The sequence below is a fragment of the Protopterus annectens genome, chromosome 8.part0 (genome assembly GCF_019279795.1).
Source record: "Protopterus annectens isolate FY-2018-M chromosome 8.part0, PAN1.0, whole genome shotgun sequence".
Classification (NCBI taxonomy): Eukaryota; Metazoa; Chordata; order Ceratodontiformes; family Protopteridae; genus Protopterus; species Protopterus annectens.
The window spans coordinates 1368822934-1368847134 of NC_056741.1; the positions used below are offsets into that span (position 1 = coordinate 1368822934).

At 37.1% G+C, this 24201-nt stretch overlaps 1 long non-coding RNA gene across 1 annotated transcript in view; it reads left to right on the forward strand.

The window, feature by feature from the left end:
• LOC122809437 overlaps positions 1-24201 on the forward strand; it is a 170234-nt gene that overhangs the window by 111020 nt on the left and 35013 nt on the right. The window contains exons 2-3 of the long non-coding RNA XR_006365902.1: positions 12999-13035; positions 19054-19084. This is a non-coding gene — a long non-coding RNA (uncharacterized LOC122809437). The remainder of the gene's footprint in view (positions 1-12998; positions 13036-19053; positions 19085-24201) is intronic.

The window sequence follows — 24201 nt, forward strand, 5'->3', positions numbered from 1 at the left end:
TAGAGGAGTGTGGGCTGATGAAGTTAGAGTAACATGGGTAAGAGGGAGGTGATATAGTCTAATGATGTATAGAGGAGTGTGGGCTGATGAAGTCAGAGTAACATGGGTAAGAGGGAGGTGATATAGTCTAATGATATATAGAGGAGTGTGGGCTGATGAAGTTAGAGTAACATGGGTAAGAGGGAGGTGATATAGTCTAATGATGTATAGAGGAGTGTGGGCTGATGAATCAGAGTAACATGGGTAAGAGGGAGGTGATATATTCTAATGATATATAGAGGAGTGTGGGCTGATGAATCAGAGTAACATGGGTAAGAGGGACGTGATATAGTCTAATGATATATCGAGGAGTGTGGGCTGATGAAGTCAGAGTAACATGGGTAAGAGGGAGGTGATATAGTCTAATGATGTATAGAGGAGTGTGGGAAGGAATAACTGCAAGCAGTGGGGAGTGACAGGAGAACAGGCCAGTGTTAAATTCAAGGAATGGTCATAAGTACAAAGCAAATGGGTATGGTAGAAAGGACTTATTGGGGAAAGACCGGAACAGAAATTTGCTAAGTGATTGGCATAACAAATTATAAAATGAGAATAAACAGGAAAAGGATAAGAAAAACAATCAGCCCTGTACCATACAGAGATATTACCCTGACTACAGCCATAAAATTGTGATTTGTTTAGCTATCCTGGTAATGGATGATCTGGATGCAGTAGGACAGAAATAAAGGGCTCAAGACGGGGGGGGGGGCAGGATGTGTGTCCATACAATCTCTTTTGTGCAGACTGATGGAAACCTATAGGTGGTGTTTGTTCCAAGTGGGGGTCTACTGAAGCTTATATCATTTGTGAAAGTGGGTGACAATCCCCTGCTATGCTCACTGCACCCTAGCCACAAAGGAAAGTTAACTAGGCATGCAAAATCCCAGACCCCATACAGAGGATAATGGCAGTACTCCCAGCATTTCTCACCCTGGTCAATAGAGAAGCCAGGGAGAGGTTAGATGGTCAAAGATGGAATTTGTGACAAAGTCAAGTCAATGAAAGGAAAACATACAGAAAAATAAAAATTGTGGGGGAAAATAAGAAATGTGAAATGAAAGCATGGCTATCATTGCACTTTCTGTGAGCTGGGCACTGCCTTTTGTCCACATGATACTATTTGATATCACATTCACAATGATGCTGGAGGAGACATTGCTTTGCATAATCTGAAGTTTTATTCAAGGAGCAGATTTCAAAAGAGTTGCTCTCAGTGTTAGTCTGCCCTGATTCCAAAAGACTTGCTCTTGGTGTAAGTGACTTACTTCAATGTAAAGCCTATCTATAAGCATATAACAGGGGCCAGATTAAAAAAAACTGCTCTCAGTGAAAGTGGTCATTTACACTGATTGCAAGTGTTGGAATTGGACACTGAAACACTGTCTAATCTGAAAATTTATTCTATAAAATTACAATAGTGATACTGAATTGCCAATTCTCTCTTTGTAAATAGTTTCAGAAACTTGGAGTAACAAGTCATGAGTTTCTAAAACTGTGACAACTGCATTATCACACACCTATATTACAAAACACAGTAGATGTCCCTAATATTACTGTCCAGTAAATCATTGTACAGTGTAAAAATTATTGTGCAGAGTTTAAAGGCCACTCCAACTCATTAACACCTAGCCAGACAGCATAAGGAGACATTTGTTATATCTGTTAACCCTAATGTTTTTCTTCACTCCTTCCTTCATTTTTCTTTATTCATTTCTTCATTTCTTTTTGTACCTTTCTCGGTTTTCTTTCTTAATGCACAGTGAGTCATTATTTGGAGATATAGAGTCACAGTATCCATAACTGAAAAAAATACTTTTTTAGTTATTTTTGTCACTTGCCTGACCACTTTAAATCATTAGCAATTGTGATACACCATAGGTTTGCTGACATTTATCTTTTCATCTGAGCAGCGGTAAGCTTTCCCACTCTTTCTGTGTCTCGTAATCTGTATTAGTGTGCCCTGTCCTGCATTGGTCTATTAATATAGATCTGATATTCCATGATGTTCACTTATATGTGACTGTTATACTGTATAAACCATTGTGTAACTTAGATTGTATATATAAAAACATTCCAGTCTGCATCAGAATAGCCAAATGATTATCAAATGCCTAAGGAAACTGATGGAAGGACAGATATACAAGTAGACGGATAGATAACAGTAATTTGTAAATTTTTGTGCTATAGCTTGGAGAATTTTTTTGGGGAAACAAAAAAATATTTATTTTTATTTTTTATTTATTTTATTTTACATTTGTTGACTGGGCTAGTCTAGCTGGATATATGTCCATTTTCAGTAGAGGCCCGGGGAGAAAAGCTCCACACATAACATAAGCAAGACAGATAGACAAATTGTTAATAAAGACTTACACATAAAAATATACATTAAATCAACTAGTAATCAAAAATCAGCATACATTAAAGGAACTCAAAAGTTTAAACTCATACACAATGTTCTGTCGATTTCAAAGCAAGTTTACCTAAAACATATGGTAATGCAGTAAGGCAACAGCCAAGAAGATTACAGTAAAAGCTCGAAGGGAAGAGAAGTAGAAGGAGTATGAAGGAAAGAAAAGAAATGGCACAAGGCCAGAATCATAAGTAAGAGAGGAGAAGAAAAAAGACAGTCAAGACGAGGTGGGAGAGATGGTAGACGTAGGTCAGAGCATAAGAGGACAACAGGGAAGAGAAGCAGGGTAGACGTTAGTTTTCAGGCAAAATGAAGGGTTAAAGGTTAGGAGAGAGTAAGGAGAGGGAAGTTAGCCTGGAGTACTACAAGAACAGAGCCAGTGGTTTTGGAAATGTAGTTTGATTTGTTGTTTGAAGAGAGGTAGGGATGAGATTAGTGTTAACTCTTTAGGCAGCAAATTCCATACTCTGCCTACAGTATTGGTGAAAAGAGAGTCACCAGCTAAGTTGTGGGCCTTTATGGGTTTGGTCATAAGTTTGCAGGAGGAACGAAGAGAGGTGAGATTGTTATAATGGAGTAGAAGTTGTGAAAGTATAGGGGTGTTACTAGGTTGGTACAGTAATTTGTGGGCAATTGTAAGTTGTGAAATATTAAGATAGTTTTGTAGTTCCAGCCAGCCTAACTGTTTCAAATTGAGGCAGTGATGTGTTCTAAAAGGGTTACCAGTGGCAAAGCGGGCAATGTTATTATAGCAAGTTGCTAGTTTGTTTAGGTTAGTTTTTTTAAGGTTGGTGAAGATAGGAGAGGCATAGAAGAGAGTTGATATAAGATGGGAGTGAGCAATAGTAGCTCTAGTTGATGGGGTAAGAAATGGTTTTATACGGTATAATGATCCAATTTTTCTGTTAACAGTTTTGATGGTGTTGTTGATGTGTTGGTCAAAAGAGAGATTGTTATCAATGGTAATACCTTGGTAGTTTTGTTGTGGAGTCAGGAGAGATGATAGTTTTGTTGTTTGAGTAGATAGAGAAGTTAAGTGGAGAGGTACGAGTGGTGGGGGTGAAGAAGAGAAGTTTGTTTTTTTGGCATTGAGAAGTAGATACCGTCTAGTAAACCATGTTTCTACAGTGTTGAATGTAGTTTGAGTTAGAGTGGAAACAATAAGTCACAGTATTGTGTTTTGTAAATACACCAAAAAAAAAACAAAAGAAAAATGCAGATGCCTAAATTTACCAACATGGCTATGCTGTTAGGAAAAAGAACATGAACAATACCTTGTTTAAACACTCTAACCAGTGTGAGAATTTAAAAACAATATTTTTTTTGTTTTGTAAAGAGTACAGCAATTTGAAAAGGGTGGCCATTGGTAATCCCATGCTGAGAGACATGAATTATAGTGGCAGGTGCTATTGAATGCTACCAATCCCTCTGGTATTAATGACAGGATTTCTTTATTAAGTTTTTTAATTAATAAATAATCTGTTATTTAGTTTTTAAACTGTATAATTTTTAACTGTATTTTATGAATGGACTATATTTTCATATGTTCGGGGTGATAATTTGCATTTGATACATTTCTGATATATTATTTACCTTTGATGTTTTAAATGGAATGTTGTTAATTAACCACCAAATAAGCACCTCAGAAGCCGAAAATGAGTAGTATAAACAAAATAAATTTAATGTACACACGAATCCACAAACACTACAGTGCACAAAACGCTTAACTGCTTCACAGCGTTTTTCGTTCCAAATGGAACTTCATCAGATGCAAAACAGTTAATGAAATCAATTAAATCTTTAAATACTCCATTTAAAATCAAATAAACCAATCCATTTCATTTTACACAGTTGCCAATAAATAATGAATAAAATGAATATAAAAAACATGGACTGGAATCTCACATCTGTAGTGCAAAGCTGTTAAATGGAAGCCTATCCACATTCATTCCCACATCAGCAGTTGTAAGGAATTCTGTATCACATATTCATTTTTTTACCACCTTTACTGAATTCTCAGTTGTGACATAGGCAAATTTACATTTATACAAAAGTAATCAAACTATATTAAATTAACCTTAACAAACATTATACTTCACATATATTACTTTCTTCCCTGTCACACCTTCAACATTTGCTGACTACCTGAGAAAAATTCTCTGGAGTCTTCTTGGATTATACAAATATCTATGTAAACATTTCCAAGCAAAAATCCTACATCTTCTAGATTTTGTGGCATATTTTGGGAAATATACATATATGCTCCCATTGTTTCTTTGTGAATTGCTTATCCAATCTCTCTTTGCAATCCTTTCTAACCTCCTCTGATTGATATAGATTTATAGTTATCATGCAATATTTTATATGCTCTACTAATTATTCCTTTTTTAATGGCAGCTTCTGTTCTAGATTCTACTAAAAACTCTACCAGTGCTGGACTTTCATTTAGGACCCCCCCTATTTATTTTTCTTTGCCTAAACTCTGATATCAATCCTTGATAGGGAAGACAATCTCTAATCTGCAGTCCAAATACATTCTTAGCCTCTTCCCATTCTATTACCTTTCCCTGTCTAATTATTTTCTCCCAATAAATTGGTTCCTTTGCCAGTTTTTTCTAATAAGTCCCAGCCCCCTCTTGCCTTTTGTCTATATCTCTAATTGCAGTCATCACTATCAGCAGAACTTCCTTTCTCCATTCCCATGTTGGGTTAGTTCTTAGAACACTTTCTGCTACTTTATGGATATAATATTCTGTATGATTATTGTTACTCTCCTTAAAGGCCTCCATCCAAAATTCCATTCTTTCCTTGTTTCTTGAGCTTCCCCTCTGTTTCAACATTATCCTGTTCTACTTTGAATTATAGTTTTCTGCCTGTGCTATATATGGGAGCCTTAACTGTGTAGCTCTGAAATACCCCTTCAAATTGGATAATCCCAATCAGTCCAGTTCTACTTGAAGAATCAACTTATCCCATTTGACTCTTGCCATCTTCCCCTCCAAGTTAAAGTCCTTCAGCTCTTTATTAATTGCTATCCACAACTTTTCCTCTGGTTGATAAAAATATGCCTGACCTGTGTATAAGACTAAAGGAGCTAAAAACATTTTGACTGCTTGTATTGTACTACCCATATCCATATAACAAAGCTTCCATTTTCTCAGTTTTTGCATTATCTTTTGTTTAGTTTCTTCCCACATATCCTTAGCTGCCACACGAGAATCATTTTTAATCCATACTCCTAAATATTTCATTTTATCATGTCCCCATAAATAGAGATATTGCTGAATCAATTCCTGTGTGGATACATAATTTACCTCTATTGCCTTTTGTGATGCCCGTGCCCTGGCCCAGCAATCAAGGAGTCTCAATCCTCACCACTAACACCAGAGAGGGTGTCTCATATATGAGGAAAGGATAACAAATACACACAGTAAAGTACAATTTCCCTTAAGAGCACACAGAGATCACAGTCAGTCCGGGGCTGGTCACTCTCTTTCTCCCCAGGTTCCAAATAAGACTCCCCACTGGCACAACTATAGGGCCCAGATCTCAGCCTAGCTGGGCAAGCTAAAATCTCCAGCACCCTCTCTGTCTAACCAGTGCTTCGTGTCCCTGCCCAAGTAGCTGACACATGCACACTTTGAGATAAGTTTATACAGCCACACATACACTCCTGGGGAAGGCTGGCACAGGTTCTCCAGCTGTGCCCCTTTTACCCAGACTATACAGTAATACCACTTGCCAAAACCCAGCTAATATTTATCAGCTACTCAAAGGCACTTAAAAGGGTGTCCAATTATTACTGTGCAATATTATTATCCAATTGGAAGATGTGACTAAACAGTCAAAGCTTATTTGGAGTGACCTGAACAGTAAACTCTATAAATATGCAATGTACTCTAGAGCTTAAACTATCTCTACACAAACTAGCCACAGTTAAAAGGTTTTAAAATATTTAATAATAAATAATTAAAACCACAAGACTATACTTTCTACTACACAGCACTAGTCAAAAGAGTTCAGAGAGCACACAGAAATATTTAAATAAATCAGTAGTACAGGTCTATCATCACAGAAAAACACTTAGTCTAAACTTTCTAATTCCTAGCTATTGCTACAAGAAAACACACTACTAAAATAACTTACTTACACAGATCAACAGGCAGTGCTGTGAGTTAGTCAGACAAAAATGCTTAATAATCTCTGTTTAAATTGAAACTCCAGTTCTGCTAAACATTACATCATCTTTTACACATTCCCGGTGTCCCCAGGCTGACAGAAACTGCATTTACATTATTTTGCACTTAGAGCAATAAAGGACATTCCACATGTAAATTCTGGTCATTAACTTTAGCCTTAAAACAATAGGTAGGATGCTTACTCCAGACTCATCAACTGCAAATTCTAACTTCAAAGGAACAGACATAAAATAATTTTAATTTCAAAGGACCAACAAGAAATGCTTGACTTAGCTTTGTTTACATCAGAGGGCAATGTTGCCACATTGTGTTAAGTTCAACAAGCCTGTGATTCACATTCATATTTACAAATGATAGAATTATGTACAAAATTCTATCTGGCTAGGCTGGCAGCCTTCACCCTTCTCTACTAGTCTTCACACCTTTGTTTTAGCTTCATTAATTTTGTATCCCACAAAGATTTGAAATTGTCTCAAAATGTTCCACAACACTGTAATGTCTCTTTCTGGTTTTGTCAGGTATAAAATAATATCATCTCCAAATACAGGCAGCTTTTCTCAACTACAATACCGGTTATATCCTTGAAATTCTGAGTCACTTATTTTCTTTGCCAGTGGTTCTAAATATGATGCAAATAACAAAGGGGAAAGAGGACACCCCTGCAAGGTTCCTCTGCTCAAGCAGAAATTATCAGAGAGGACCCCACCCACTTTAATTTTCACCTCTGATCCCTCATACATCTTCCTAATCAACCTTATAATGTTTTCTTGAAATACGAACGCTTCCATTGCCCTGCTCATAAAGTCCCAGCTCTCTCTGCCAAATGCTTTCTCTGCATCAAGACCCAAACAACAATGGTATTTTCTTGCATTCTGCTTCCCTCTGGATCATCAATGTTTTGTTAATGCTGTCAAATGTTTGTCTCCCATTAACAAAACCACATTGATCCATATCTATCGTTTTTGGCATTATTTTTGTCATTCTTTTAGCCATTATAGACATGAACACTTTATAATCATGCTTTAGTTTTGAAATGAGCCTGTATGAAGCTGTATCTGATGGATCTTTACCCTCTTTAGGTATTACAGCTACCACTGCTTTCTTCTAGGATGTTGGTACTTCTCCTCCTCTTAAAATACTGTTAAACAAAACCTTCCAGATATTTATCATTTTTCCCTCCTAACTTCCAAACTTCCACATGAATACCATCTATTCCTGGGGACTTTCATGTAGATTGGTTATAGACCACAATTTTTATTTCATCTCCTCTTATCCTAACCGTTAGTAATTGAGCCTCATCTACCTCTAAACCTTAGCATATTTAATTCTTCCATAAACATTTCCATTTGGATCTTTTCTAGATTTCCATATTTCTCTACTTTATACAGACTTTCATAGAATTTCTGAAGTATTTCTAATACCCATACACAATCTCTTGTTGCCTTCCTTGTTATAGGCTCCCTGAGCTTGATGACAGCCCTTTCTACTTTCTGTTGTCTGAGTCGTTGTGCTAAAAGTTTTTGTGCTCTACTGTTATTATCAAAAAACAGTTGCTTAACAACAATCTTTCTAAACTCCTGCATATTATTGCGGTAATACCTTAGTTTCTGCTTAGCATTCTGTAGTTGATCCTCTTCTTGTTCTGTGAGATTCGCCTATTCTACAATACTTTTATGTTTGTCAGTACCTCTAAATAATTTGTGTTACTTCTTAACCATAGCTCCCTTTCTTTTATTTCCACCCTATTTTTAAACTCTACCTTAATTTTATCCCACTCCCTAGCTATATTTTCAGAAGAAATTTCTGTCATCTTGAATACCTCCCGAATAATCTCCATTACCCATTCCTTAAATTCCCCTCTTTTCAACAAATAAGTGGGAAAGCTCCAGTGTCTCATTTTTTATTTTATTACCCTGTGTTTTTATTGCAATTATTATTGGCACATGAGCTGAAATAGTTTTTGGATGCATATCAAGACCTTTAATTAAAATGCACATGTTCATGTGAAATGTAAATCCTGTCTAACCTAGCCTACTTTTTATATCTTAGGGAATAATGTGTAAATTCACTCCAAACTCCTATTACTGAATTCACATCTTCCATGCAAAATATTTTCATAAATTTCTTAAAAAATCTATCCTCCTTTGTTATACTTTCCCTTCTGAGCTCCCAGACACATCCTCACTACTGCAAATCAAATTCTAGTCTCCACCTATAAGTAACATTCCTTGCTGAAAAATTATTATTTCGCTCAAAATTTTTTAAGCTCCATTATAGCAGTTTTAGGTGGAATATAAATACATGCCAGTGTAATCCTCCTCCCCTTCCAGTAGCCACTTATCACTACAAATCTGTCATTATTATGTATTGTATCCTCTTCTATCACTATTGGAGCTCCTCTTGCAATTGATATAAGTGCTCCCTTTTCCTTTGCCCCAGATATTTTGCTGAATAACCATCCTGAAAACCTTTCTTTATCAAATTCACATGGTCATTTCTTTCCAAGTGTGTCTCCTGTAACATAGCTTTTTGCACTCTACATTTTTAATATACTTCCCTATGATTTCTTTTTTATATTTATCTGTGAGACCATTGACATTTAAAGATATTACAGAAAGCAGCATTGCATTAAAAAGTTATTATTCCCACCTTTTCTGTATAACACCTTTTTTGTTAAATGTCTAGTTTCAGCTTTTGTGTTACATGCATACACTGTTTGACAGGTTGAACTTTTACACAGTTGTTTCTCTTCATACCCATTTGAGCCTATGTCACATCTTACAAAACTTCTTATTTTATTGAAAGCCCTCAAACAAAAAACAAACACCCCGCAATGCCCCCCTAAAACCTATTAACATAATACTAACACAAAACCATGTACATCTTCAAATGCTGAAGTTTTACCCTTCTAATAGTAACAAAAGTCCCAAACTGACAGCCACACTCACAGACTTCAGTTAACTTAAAAGAAAGGTTAAACATACTAAAACCCATGGTGCAGCCTGTGCTTCTACTAAGTGCTAATTAGTTTGTCTTTTCTTTATAGCTATCCCAGCTGGGAAAACCCTGAATGCTTTCAAAGAACATTATCTCCTTGCCAATTTCTCTTCTCAGTTTTTTTTCTTTAGCCATTCACTCTCTACCAGGCTGTAGCCAGTTTCTCTTTATCAGATTGTCTCCATGGAGACATGAGTACCAGGTAGCCACTTTCTCTTTATCAGATTGTTTCCATGAAAACACAAAGACCAGCTGCAGAATTGTTACTGAGAATACATGTATTTGCTAGAAAACAGCCTCATAATATTCAATATTGTTTTTCATTTATTTGCTTACTCTTAAAAGTTGTTAATACAGCAGTCTAAGGTCTTTAATCCAGTCATTTCCTCATGCAAAAATGAGAAAAAGCACATTAATTTTTCTTTTGTTGTGCTCTTTTAACTAGGTTTTTTTCCATTACATTGCCTATATTTCTTAAAACTGAACAAGAAGAAAGAGAGAAAGGAGAAAGAAAAGATAAAAAAGCAGTACATGTTTACAATCTCCATTACACTTAAAAATAACTGAGAAAACTTTATAGCATACAAAGAAAACCAAACACCACAAAAATAGTGCTAGTAAGAAAACAATTCTTTACTTAACTTTCTCCCTCCTTTTTCCCTCCCCAAAGCATTTTTTGAACATTAATGACATGAAGTAGGGCATATGCTTTAGAGTCCCCCCACAAGTCCAGCAAAGTTTGAAAAAGTCCAATATTTCCAGACTTTCTTGTTCTGTCATATTTCACACATATAAGTATTGCATTGTAATCCCACTTTAAGTTACTGTTTTTATTACTATTCATCTCCATCTCCCAAATCCTGGTACTGCTTCATTTCCAATGTACTCTCAATTCTTCTAGTCACCTCTCATGTTCTCTTCCTTCACTCCAACATTTTCTGTTGAAACATTGGAAAAGGTTTCACAGGTACAGTCTCTCTGTGGTCTTTATTACCAGAAGAACAACAAACAGAATGTCTTTCTATTTCACAACTCACTTTTTGTTGGACAAACTTTTGCATTTCCTCCTTAGCATGTACATCATCAAAACATGATTTTGTCCCTCCAGGGAAGAATACTTAGAAGACAGCTGGGTACAGCAGTCTGAATCTCACACCTGCTTCTCAACATTCCCTGAATAATAGTGGAATATTTTTTTTTTCTCTTCTGCCTGGTGTACAATGAGTAATCATTCTCCACAAACACTCTGATGTCTCCCACTTTTAGTACTTTGCCATTCTGCCACAGTTTTTCCAAAATCAGCTCCTTCTGTTGGTAAGATCGCATCTTCACTATTAAAAGTCTAAGTTGCTTTCTACCTAGACAGGTTTGATGCATACACATGATGTGCCCTTTCAACTAACAACTCCTGCTGTGGAATACCAGTCCAGCTGCTTATTTGTGCTGTCATACAATTAATGCAATCTGTTCCTTCCAGCTTCTCTGGTATGTCTGAAAAATCTCAGTTTTTTCTATGTGCTTTGTCCTCTAATTCTATTATTTTTTGAAACATCTCTTCCTGAGCAGTCTTATATTCAGCCAACCTTTTCTTCATTTTGACCTGATTTTTGCAGCTTTATCACCTCATCTGAATATTTCTTTAAAGCTTCTTCCATTTTTTTCCAGCCTTTGTTGTTTGTGTTGATATATTCCATCAGTGTTTTACTTATTTCAATCAGGTCTATGTGCAGTTGTCTTATATCTTCCTGTAGTTTACTGGAACTCATGTCTGGAGGTTGCATTGCTTTTTGCTGAACAGCTGCAGAACTTACCCCAGTCAGTGTTTCTTCCTCAAGTTTTGCAGCTGATTTTTTTCCAGGTCATCTGTATTTCTTTTTTTCTTGCATCCAGGCAGTACACTTACTAGCCAGTTACTGAAATTTACCCATAAACACAAGTCTACTGGCTTTCTCTTCTGAGTTTCTGTTTTCACACTGGGAGAGCTAGAATTAAGCTGTTAATGTGCAGCCATCTTGGAAGTCTCCTGTATCACATACTCATAATAAACCTGTGATGAGGCTTAAAGTTTAATTAGACCTGTTTATTCTGTGTAGAAGATTAGATGCCACAGACATTCAACAAGCCTAGTTTTGTACAGAACATGCAGTGGTGTTCCCACATGAGAGCACTAACCCTGCAGACTTTACTGTTGGCCACATATCAGGTTTTGAACATAGGTTTAATGATGATAAGTATAAATACTTAAATATTACAGATAAGCTCTAGTAGCAAAAGCCAGCAAAGGTCAGGTACCTTTTAACTTTCTTGTTCAGTCCATACTCTTACACTGACTGTCTCAAAAATGTGTCCTGCAAGTTTCAAAAAGTTAAATGAAGTGTTCTCATGTTTCTATTACATACTTAATTAATTGATGGGTAACCTGGTAAGTGTACTGATCCAAAGGGAACTTTTCCAACCATGACCTGGAAAAAAGAAGGCAATCAATGATAACAATATAAAGTTCTTGCAAAGCAGAAAAATCACAATAATCCCAGATTTCCAAAATTGTGGTTTTATAATGTTATTAATTATTTGTAATAAGCAAGCAACAAACATGACATTAAAAACCACACTCAATGCCCAAGGTATGGCCTGTGCTGAGATCAGCAAATTTATCTATAAGCAATCAAAATATGGACACAACTGCAATGTAGGCAAGTGTACAGGAGTCTTCCGAATATGTTTGCTTTCTGTATCTCTTTAGCAGCAGACTTTTTAATTCAGTGATAGTAAGTCTTCATGTGGGGGGGGGGACAGTATGTTGTTTATTTAGCAATGTATGCATTTATCTGTTTGTTTATTTATCTTGTGGGTTTCTATTTAAACCTATTAACTGCTGACTATCTATACATTTTATAGTTCTCTTGAGAAATGATGCCTAGCTGATGATCCCCATTTTTGCTAACAAGGTTGATAACAATATTGTATCTTCCGTATATAATACTGAGAGAATAAAACAAACTTACAGAATGCAATAACACATTCCCCCAGTCTTAGCTGGGACTCTCCCTGTAATGAGTGGCACCCCCATCTCTGTAGCAGGAAGTCCACTCACACCTCTGCTGGAAATTTGCTCCCTGAGATGCACAGGAAAGGGGTAGAACAATGGACACATATGGGACTCAGTCTTTCTCTAGACTCAGAAGAAAACTCCTGTAAAAGGGGAAAGAAGATGTCTTTAAAGTTATTGAAAGAAAGGAAGCAGATGTATTGTGTTAAGTCTTGTATGCTAGACTGATTCACTACAGCAGTAGAGATGCTAATGACATCATAAAACTCGTTAAAGCTGTGATCTCCTTTCTGTTCTTTTCCAGGCAGAAAATTTCGATGTGGAAGGAAGCGTGAAAGAAGGTACTTTTTCAAAGCTGTTGTGTGAAAGGTTTTAGCTCTGGGACAGAGTCCTATTTCCAGAAATGTTAATGAAAGAAGTATCTTACTTTAGCCTAATATAGTAAATTAATTATTTATAGGTCTAAAATGGAATTCTTGGCCTGTGTTTCTCCTCACTTTGTTATGCCCCTCCCGACCAGTTCGCTAAAACATTGCATGTGCCAAATGTTTATAACAGACTGGAATTTATGATGACAGAAAACTGCAGCATTGCTTAAATTTAAGATCTGCTTATAAAACGAAGTTTTGTTAAATTACGTCTAAGGTAATGTTACATCCTTTTAACAGCTAGTTTGCATCTTCTGGGAGTTAATCCAAGTAAACAACTGCAGTCATACAGTTTCATGTATAAAAATAGTTTGTTGTTGACGTTAATTTGGCTGGCCAGAAAAAATAGAAATATCTTATCAACAAGAAATGGACATTTATTTATCAAAGTATTACTGCTTCCCCAGCTTTATTTTACTGCAGGCAAGGGGCACAAAAATATTAATTTCAGTTATTGTTTTCTGCAGCATATTTGCTTATGTTTTTTCCTTCTTCTGTAACCAACCTGTCTCCTTTTCTAAATCCTGCCCCTACCCATTCTGTTTTACATCCTGCATACTGAGCCCTTATACCTTGTACTTTCAGACAAATGCTTCTTTGACCTTGGTCTACTCCAAGTTGGAAAATGGGTGAAACATATGCCAATAAAGTCTCTTGTTTTCAGGTGGTGGCATGGCAGTGTTGTGAGAGCTGTATGGACATATTAAAATAGTGTTGGTGACTTGTACACTAATGCTGTGGTAATTCTGCATCCCAGACTCTGGTATGGAGGAACAGAATAGTTTTATTCCAGACAGTTTTCTACATGCCTTGCTGCTTTTTCTCCATCCTACTGTCTTCCTAAGTGTCCTCCTAGCTTTTAATGTGACAGCTTCACTAGATTATAGTTTGACGTCCAGGCAGGGACAGAGAAGGGGGATAAGGAAGGGAGCAGGTGCTCAGGGAGCATGTAGGAAAGTGTGATTTCTCAAAACAAGACTAGGGAAACCACTTCCCATGGCTGGGGGGGGGGGTAGGACTCCTTACTAGCAATGTCCCTTCAGGAAGTCAGAGAGGACCGGTGTGGACAGTGCATTGCATGTCTAGTTTCATCTCTGCAAGGTGAGTATCTGTAAGAGAAATGTAGGGCAAAATAGAAAAACCCATAAATCCCTAATGGCTGTCTAAATTATGGCCCCTCCTAATTAGTACTTGTCCTGATAATGGGAAATAAATGGGCCAGTGGAATGGAAGGGGTTCATGGTTGATAGCCATTGGGGAAAAGAATTAAAAAAAAAAAGATTACATCTTGATTAAACGTATTTCTCATTTGTAGGTTATTGGGACAGTGGTGAAAAATCCTGCCTTGTGCAACATGTGTTAATGAGGGCTGGGGTATATGAATAATGCTACAAGACCTACAGATGCTTAGGTTAGTGCTATGGTACTAGGCATCAGTTTTGTAAGGCTTGTACAAACTGGGCTCTGTGGCTGTGGTATCAGTAATCTATGGCAGTGCTGTAGTGTGCAAATATGTGTGGGTACATGGTTATGGAGGCTAAGAACCAAATGAATGAATGATATGTGTTCAGGATACCAGAACTCTGAAACAGTTCTATAAAGAGCTGACAAATTTGGGTGCACTATTAGAGGAAATAAGACTACTGAAATTTTATATATGTATATATATATATATATATATATATATATGTATATATAAGAATGTTATGGTTACCGGGGTTCTGAGATGCTCTACTGTTATGTGAATATATCTATGACAACTGTTATGAAATAGTGAGTGAATCATTTCTTTTAAATGTTACTCTTTTGCTAAGTGGCTAGACCCCATTACACAAAAGTGGCTCTTTTCATGGGTTACCCAGAAATACTTTCTGGTTAAACAATTTGCTCATAGTCAGCGAGTTTTTATGTGGAGATTGAGAAGGATCAAACCCGGGACTATAAGATGGAGTTCAGTATTAACTCAGAGCTAGACAAGTTTGTTCATAGGTTCATAGGTTCATAGGTTCATAGGTTGGTACTAGGCTATCAGCCCTAGGGCCTATACAAGCCTAGCCATAACAATTCCCTGGCTATTTCTTCCCACATTATTTACTTTCCTGGACCCCTGTCTAGCAGGGTGACTGACGTGATCCCTGGGGTGAATTTCCTTTCTCCCATCCAATCGTCAAGGTTCCTCTTGAAGAGGTCCAAAGAGGCACTCTGCTTGACATGTATGGGCAATCTATTCCAGAGTCTGGGGAGTCTCTGGGTCAGGAACCTATCCCTCCAGCATGTTTTGTTTATTGTGATGACAAGGTTTAGATCCCTGGAGCGTGTAGCTCTGAGGGATTGGGATTTCTTTAAATGTAGCATGTCCAACAGCTCTGGGTTTGACATGGCCTTGTATGTTAAGCAGAGATCGCCTCTGAGTAGATGATATGCAACAGAGTATAGCTGGAGTTTTTTAAGGCGGTCAGCGTAGGGCATCTGCTTTAGGCCTGTGATTCTTTTAGTGAGGTATTTCTGAGGCCTTTCCAGTTGTTGCAGATGTCTTGAGAGGTACATACCAAATGGGGCATTGTATTCTATAATGGGTCTAATGAGGGATGAGTACAGTGGGACAATGACCTCCTTTTTTCTGGATGAAAAGCCCTTTGTGATGAGGTGTGCCACATAGAAGGATTTCCTGACTGTTGTGGCGATGTGGTTATCGAAGGTGAGACCACTGTCCACCTGTGTCCCTAAGTCTCTTATCACACTTTCTGTGTTTAGTGTACTGCCACCTATATGGTAATTCATGGATACATGTTTTTTCCCAAAGGGGATAACAATACATTTCTTGGCATTGAGCTTGAGCCCATGGCTCTGGCACCAAGCATCTGTTTCTGTAAGGCCCTTTTGTAGAGTATCCACATCATTTGGGGATTCAATAATGGCTCCCAGTTTGCAGTCATCTGCAAACTTTGTTAGCCAGAGTCCCTTAGTGTTGACCTGTACTTCAGAGAAGTAGATGCCAAACAAGAGCGGCCCCAGGACTGAACCCTGCGGTACTCCACTTGTCATTTGTCTGGAGCTGGATTTGGAGTCGGCTACTTTTACAGTGTGGGTTCTATCAGTAAGCCATTTAGCAACCCATTGGGTGACATAGGGATTAATGCCCAACTTAGTAAGTTTATCTATGATTCCAGAGTGGGAGATGGTGTCAAAAGCCTTGGCAAGGTCTAGATAGGCTGTGTGGACCACCTTACCCTTGTCCATGGCTCTGGAGACTGATTCAAAGAAGTCAATCAGGTTCAGGAGACAAGATCGGCCCTTCACAAACCCAAACTGAGTGGGGTCCAGTGTTTGAAGGTTGCTGATGTCCTTGTTTATAAGTTCCATGATAATACGTTCCATGGCCTTGCAGATAAGGCTTGTCAGACTGATGGGACGGTAGTTTCCAGGATCCAAGGTGGATCCCCCCTTGTGGATTGGGATAACTGTAGCTCTGCGCCACTCAGTGGGCACGAAACCTGAGGTGAGGCTATGATTAAACATAACACTTAGGTGAGGTGCCAGTTCATATTGTAGTTCATGTAGTACACAGCCCGGGATGTCATCTGGTCCCATGGATGCTGTATTCTTGGCTTTAGAGAGTGCGTTTTGTACCTGTGTGGCCGTTATTACTGGAATTTGGCAATCTTCCGGTATTGAGATGGGCCATTTAGGGGGTGAGAGGGGGGTGAAGTTGGCACTGAATCGATCTGCCAGGATATTGGCAATATCCTTTGGATCAATATATTTAATGCCATTCTGTTTTAGCTCAGTGCAGATCTGAGCATTGCCATTTAGATTCTTGACATAGTTATAGAATGCTTTGTAGTTGTCTTTGGAATCTTTGGCAATTTTATTTTCGTAACTAGCTTTGGAGGATTTTATGAGGCATCTCAGTTTCTTAGTGAGGCCAGTAAGGGAGTTTTTTGCATCCTGGGATTTTCCTCTTTTCTGCAAAAGTTTCTTCCTTTTGTTGTAAAGTTTGTTTATGGCAGGGGACCACCAGATTGGCTTCCTTTTTTTGGATGAGAGCATTTTGGTTCTATTTGGGATGGCACGATTCATGCATGAGTGGATGTGCTCGTACAGTGCCTTAGTGTAGGATTCGGCAGTTGTACTTTCAGTTCCCGCCTGCATGGGTGTTATGCACTTTGTCACTTCTGACTTGAGTAGAATGAAGGTGGCTTTGGAGAAGTTTTTATGGTGGTTTCTTTACTGGGGGTGGGATGTGGATGTTAAGGGTGATTAGCTTATGGTCAGACCTGACTAACGAGGGGTGACCATAGGTATGGAGCATTGATTTCCCATGTTGGTAATGACCAGGTCTAGGATATTGGAGCCCTGGTGGGACTATGGATTAGTTGATCCAGGGCATTGGAATTTATGAATTCCAAGAACCGTTCTAAAGGTGTTGGGACATGAGTAGTTTTCCCAGTTAATGGCAGGGTAGTTAAAATCACCCAGTATTAGGGTGTTTGGTTCTATCTTAATATTTTCCAGTATGTTTAGAAAGGTGTAGTGAGAATCTTGGGGTATGGTGGGGATCTGTAGCAAGCTACAATTTGGATTGCAGTCTTACCTAGTGTTAGTTGCACTTGGAGAATTTCAGACACATTGTGTTGGCCAACTAGCCTGGTGGTGTGAATATCCTTGGTGAATATTGACACTCCTCCACCTTTAGTGTTTCGGTCCTGGTTTGGTGGCCGAAAAGTGTGGTAAGAGTTGTAGCCTGGTATTGCAGGGGTGCTCTCTGGAGCCTTGAACCAGGTCTCAGTTACTGCACAGATATCGATGTTCTCCATTTTTAGGAGTGCCTCGAGAGAGTGCATTTTGAGGTTTAGACTTCTAGCATTGAGTAGCATTACCTTCAGATTTTGCATGCTTGTACCTGTTACGGTGGTGGTTTTGTCCTTTGAAGTTTGCCTAAAAAAGGCACTATAGGGGTGGCAAGAGCCTTAGCCAGTAACCTGTAAGGCAAGAGCCTTAGCCAGTAACCTGAATATGCTATGACCAACAGTTATAAACACTGGATCCCTGGCACGTTGACCCAATGCTCAAATGTATTGGGATTTGCAGATGTGTGTCCAGTGACCATTTTCTGTTTTCTTTCTTACCATTTCAGATTCTGCTAATGTGTTGCTAGGTATGCTGAGGATAGGAATGCCACTTTACAATTTGCATAGCCTGCCAAAGTGATTATCCCAATACTTGCTGTTGTTTCTATTGTACTACTTGTCCACTGAGAGAGGCACAGGTGCTGTGTGTTTTCCCCCAGCAGTCACTCTGGTTATTGCTTTATTGCAACTTGTGGTTCGCTAGCCAGCACTACTGCTATACCAGCATTCTCCATTCCTATATCTCCCCTCTCCACCCACTTGAAAAAGAACAACTTCAACAACAGCGTCAGACCTTGAACTTCATTTCCCATTATAGGCTGTGTAAGCACTTGGAACCAGAGATATTCATGTGGCCAAAAGATCTATGCCTGCATCTGCTAACAGACATTGCAGGAGACTCATGATGTCCTGCTCACACATAATTAGGGCAAAAATAGTAGCTCACATTTAAAAGATTAAAAGGGATGTTACAAAAAGTTTTCTTAAGCTGTTTCTTTAACTTAAACTCCAGATTTGAAGGACTAATTTATTCTGAAAGCTTAAAAACATATTTTTGTAGAACATATAGGTCCAACGAACTGTATTATCAAACTGTCTGTAATGTCTAGAGGGCCAGGTAAATTCTTGTTGTGTAATCCAATAAACATTTTCTGTGTTTTAATAACAATTTATGCATACAGAATATTTACCAATTGTCACAATAAAAATATTAATCCTTAGAGAGCTTCACAGTAAGGCTAAGTTTCTGTACTTTTTATATTTGAATTTTTTAACACCATTCTGTTCTTGTGTTTTGCAGACCAGGAAATGATAACAATGCTTAAAGTCAGGTAAGTCAAGCATTTGAAGAAAACAGAAGACATTAACAGTACTAACTCCTAATAATGGGACTGCTAACACTGCAGTATAAATGTGCCTAGTGGATAGGGAAAACCTTGAATGAAGCTGTCTAAAATAATACAGGGTATGTTGAATAAGTGTAATGTCAGGATTATGTACAAGAAGAAGATAAAGTGTGCCTGTGTTCTTCAGCCTTCCTCAAAAGTGCAAAGGGCTATGGGGAGGGCACTGGGGTGTTTCTGCCTGTTCAGTTCATCATGCCTACATGAAAATATAGTTTACACCAAAATGAACTACTGCATGTAATCTGACAGCAGTAAATGAAGTTAGGCTAAGGTAAACATATAATGATAGTGAAATGGTTCACTTTTGATATATATGGAATTCACATCATCTTTTGTCTTTGGATACCTGTAACAGAGTCATTTTATTTCCAGCACCTTCTTATAAAGCTTAGCCTTTACAGCCGAGACTGACTGTTGTACTGCCACAGTATGCCATGTTCTTGTTTTTTGCTGCCCCATGTGAAAAGCTACATAAGAAATATTCGTAAGATTGTTTCTTTTTTGGACCCTATGGAGTATACTGCCACTAGTGCTTCCCTTCAATCTTGGAGTTACTTCTGACCTCCTGGACTTAATCCCAAAGCTTCTCTTTTCTTGAGAGGAAATTGATCCATCCCATTGCAGTATCATACTCATGGTAATAGGGTTCTTATTTAAGTATATGCCCTACCCATTTCCCCAACTGAACACCCAAAGTGCAATATTGTAAGGGTGATATAGCCAAAATTATCTGTTGGTGCAGGCCCCCTGCATTTTAAACAATGGGATGCACACCCAGTATCACTACCAGAGCTGCCATCCTTGATTATGAACTCTTTACAGGTGTAGTCAATTATTAAGTTTCTTTTTTATATTATATTCTACTTATTAGATAAAATAGCCATATATAGTAATTAAATAAATGTAAAGAAGAAAGTCTTACGGCAGAAAACAGCAGCCAAAGCGCGCCAAATTCAAAAAGTCACCAGTTCCGTAACAATGTTTCTTTATGTAACTTCTCGTTATCAGCACTGTCCCATTCTTCTCATACAACTCAACAAAATGGTGTGATAAATTCTTTGATAACACACCTCTCTTTGGCTCAGGCAGTATTCACTTCACCGACCATAAATATCCAACAGATTATATTCCAAGGAACGCAAAAAGACTCTTCTAATCTCTAAAAACGTAAATTTATTGTTGTACAGACATACGGCTAGCGCTTTCACCCGTAGGCTTCATCAGGCCATACATAATAAAATAGTGATGCTCTTTTATACTTTAATGAATTCTGACATCACTTCCTCTTATGAACTAATTAAAAAATATATATATATAAAAAACTCAAATGCACTCGTAAATAATCAGAGAATACATATCTATTATATAAATACATTTACCAATATCTATTAAAAATCAGTCCATATACTGAAGTTCCTAATATTATTTACATTATCAATAAATAGTATATAATACCAACTGGGACTATTTTTCAATGCGCTAGGTATTCATAACTAATTGCAAGATACAATCAAAAGTATATGAGAAATTTTTGGATAAAAGTTATTAAAAATACATAAAAAAATGTTTTCACGCTTGCAATAGACTGCATTCACAGTTATTATGTACACCTCACAAGTTAATTTAGTATAAATAGATACCCTTTGTGCAGCGCTATATAACAAGCACCACGCAAAGAGCTATTTCCACTTAGATATCGAGGGTTATAATAATGCTCCTGTATATTCTACCAAACAGTGATAAATAGACTAATACAATATATTAATATTATATATTTTTTTTAAACGACTGCTTCACTGTGCTGCTCTACTGCATACTGAATTATGGCTAAATCATGATTATTCAGCCGTAATATTCACTGCCAGCTTCCTACTTAAAGTTTCTTTGTTTTCAGTCAGTTTTATTATCATAACAACTTTGGGGTGGTAAAGCTTCTTTGGGGTACAGCCAAAGTAGTTTGCATAATTTAGGAGATTAAAGATGGAACATAATACTGCCAACAACGCATACTGCATAAAATGGATGACTTCCCAATATTTTTAAAATTCATAGTCCTAGAAACAGACCAAACAGGAATAGTGAAAAAGGTAAACTTTTTTTTTTATTTTATAAAAGTGAAAGTAAAAGGATAGGAAGCAAAGGGAAGACCACATTTTACCAGGAAGCGAGATATAAATTTAAAAGGAATGTGTGAACAGGCCCCTAATTTGTGGTATTCTGGTGTAGGTAATTTGTCACACAGAAGAAATGGTTCATTTAAATGTGGGATGTGCAATCAGTGTAGTCAAATGTTAAATGATGACCACATATTTATACCATCTAGAAATTGCACACTGAGAGCCCATGGACACCACACATGTAATTCGTTTGGTGTAGTGTACCTGGGTACCTGTTTGTCCTGTCATGGTTTTTATATAGGTAAAACTGTGAGAAAGATAAAAAAGAGAATATATGAGCATTTTTACGAGATTGAAAAAAGAATAGAAAGTAACGTGTTTTTTAAGCACTCATTAATTTGTACTGACATGTCCATAAAATTTTTCGTCCTAGAGCGAGTCCAGCAGGACCCGAGAGGTGGGGATTGGGAGACTTTCCTGTAAAGTAGAGAGTTAGTATGGCAGCTTAAACTGGATGCCACAAGGCACCCAGGCATGAATGACAGTACTAGTCTAAGGAGCATACTTAAAATGAGGAGGAATAAATTGCAATTTTAAAGTATTTCTTGTTTACATTTAACAACACATATTTCAATGCGTTTTCGTTCTGGGGTATTTATTCACATACATTTCCTTATAAGGTTTAGGTCTTAATTTATTACATTTAAACTCAATGCTTCCAAAGATGGACTTATGATGGTTGCATCTGGTTAGACAATTTGTATTACTTGTTCATACCAAGTAATATGTTTTTTGGTGGCACATTTTTTACAAAGATGAACATTATTTAGTATGTGGCTACAAAAATGTTTTATTTTTGTACAGTTTACTCAGTACGAGTGCAACTTTATTTTAAATTATACATAGACTTTTTAAATTATGCAGTTGTATGGATGTTTAATGAATATTGGTTTTATAAGTACCATAGCACTTTAAACATGAACTAGGTTATTTGAAGGTAACAACAACTGTTTTTAATTTTTTAATTGATTAATTCTTTATGATCTAATTAATGGGTTTGGCCTATTAAGAGTGTTATATATGCTGAATGGCCACACAGTTATTTCACCTTGAAAAAGCCTGAGACTCTCAGGCGAAAGCGCTTGGGTTTACTGTTTTGTGAATAAAGAAGTCTTGTTCCAGTCTTAAACGTTTACGTGCTGGTTTATCTGTTTTTGCTGACAAAAGGCTTGTGAAGGAGTATACTCAGCGATTGCTGCTCCCATAAGAAGGAACATTTGGTGTTGTACTGTTGTTGAAAGCTGAGCCGGTGGTCTTCCCTTTGCTTCTTAGTTTTGAAAGTAAAAGGATGTAAAACAAGTAGTTTAATGAAATTTAAAGATTATATTAATTATTTGCAGATTCAATTAAAAAATTTGGGAAAATCAAAAAGCCTGAACATTAAAAATATAAATAAAATCATCTTCTGTCCCACTTTGTGCTTTTTCACCATTCAGCACTACAAAGCCATAAAATGTATGAATATTTTTCACCTCCTGAATGATTTGGGGCCAGTTTTTCATGTTGCTGTCTGGTTATAAACTTGTCTGGCAGGCTTGCTGATACAGGAGTTTTGCCCTAGGCTACGACACAGATGACCAGAGCTTGATAAAATGCCCAAGCAGCAGACAACTGGCAAGACAGGCTGACTAGTTGGTATGAAACAGAACTATACTAGGGGATGAGCACATAAACCACTACTGCAGCAAAATCCTTGCAAAGTGGAGATCAGGGCTACTAGGACATGAGCAGTATGTCTATTGTTCAGGGGTGGGGACAGGTATTTTCTGAAATGTGTATTTAGAATCATATATATATATATATATATATATATATATATATATATATATATATGTACATAGTGTATGTACTGGCCTAACATCAATGCAGTTGCACCTTCCAATGGATAAGGATTAAAATAAAGCTGCCACTGGAAAATAGGAGAGACACATATTCAAGGAATAACTAACATGGGATCAAGAAAAATTAGCATTATTTGCAGGTATCATTTTGTACTTGATGAATCCAGAAAGGGACATTTATGTGTTGTATAACATTTTCAGATAGTTTCAAGTCTTTTCAAGATATAAAATTAGTGAAGATAAAAACAAAGGCTGTAGCGGTGAACTATGTACCCACTCATGAATTGGTTCAGTAATACCTATGTTTATGGAGACATGATAAGATGAAGTATTTAGGTACATGGATTAGACAGGCTTATGTTACGACAGCTATGGCTATGTAATAAAAGACTAAACAAAAAAATAATACAACAAATGAAAAGCTGAAAGCTATTGATTATGAATATAATAGGAATATATAAGCAGTGAATTTTTTTAGTCCCTTTAGTTTTATATGTATGTCAGTCATATTTTTATCAACCGGGGGAGAAGTTGTGAACAGTAATTCATAAAGAGTTGAAGGAATTTATTTGGGAGAGGAAGGCGGAACAAGGTAGTTTATGATTACCTGACTTGAATGGATTGTTTATAGATATGCAGTTAAGGACCATATAAATAAACCAAGCAGAAGGTTATAAATGAAGGTAGAAAGAAGTGATGGTGAAACAGGGAGGAATATCAAGCCGTAAGAAGAAAGTGGGATTTTGGATCCAAGTCCCTGGAGAGAATAATAACAACTACACAGAATATTATATTCATAAAGATGTAGAAAGTTTTCTAAGGCCTAAGTCAATATATGATTGGAGAAATGAGATTTTATCAGTATGGATAACTGCAAGTAGGGGTACAGAAAACAGGCAAGAAGGGGGCTGAAATTTATATATAATCTAATGCGTGTATAAATGTAGTTAGAAAGAGAAAGATAAGATGCTATGCATTTCATTAAATGCTAATTTGATTGAATCACAAATAGAAAAAATGTCAC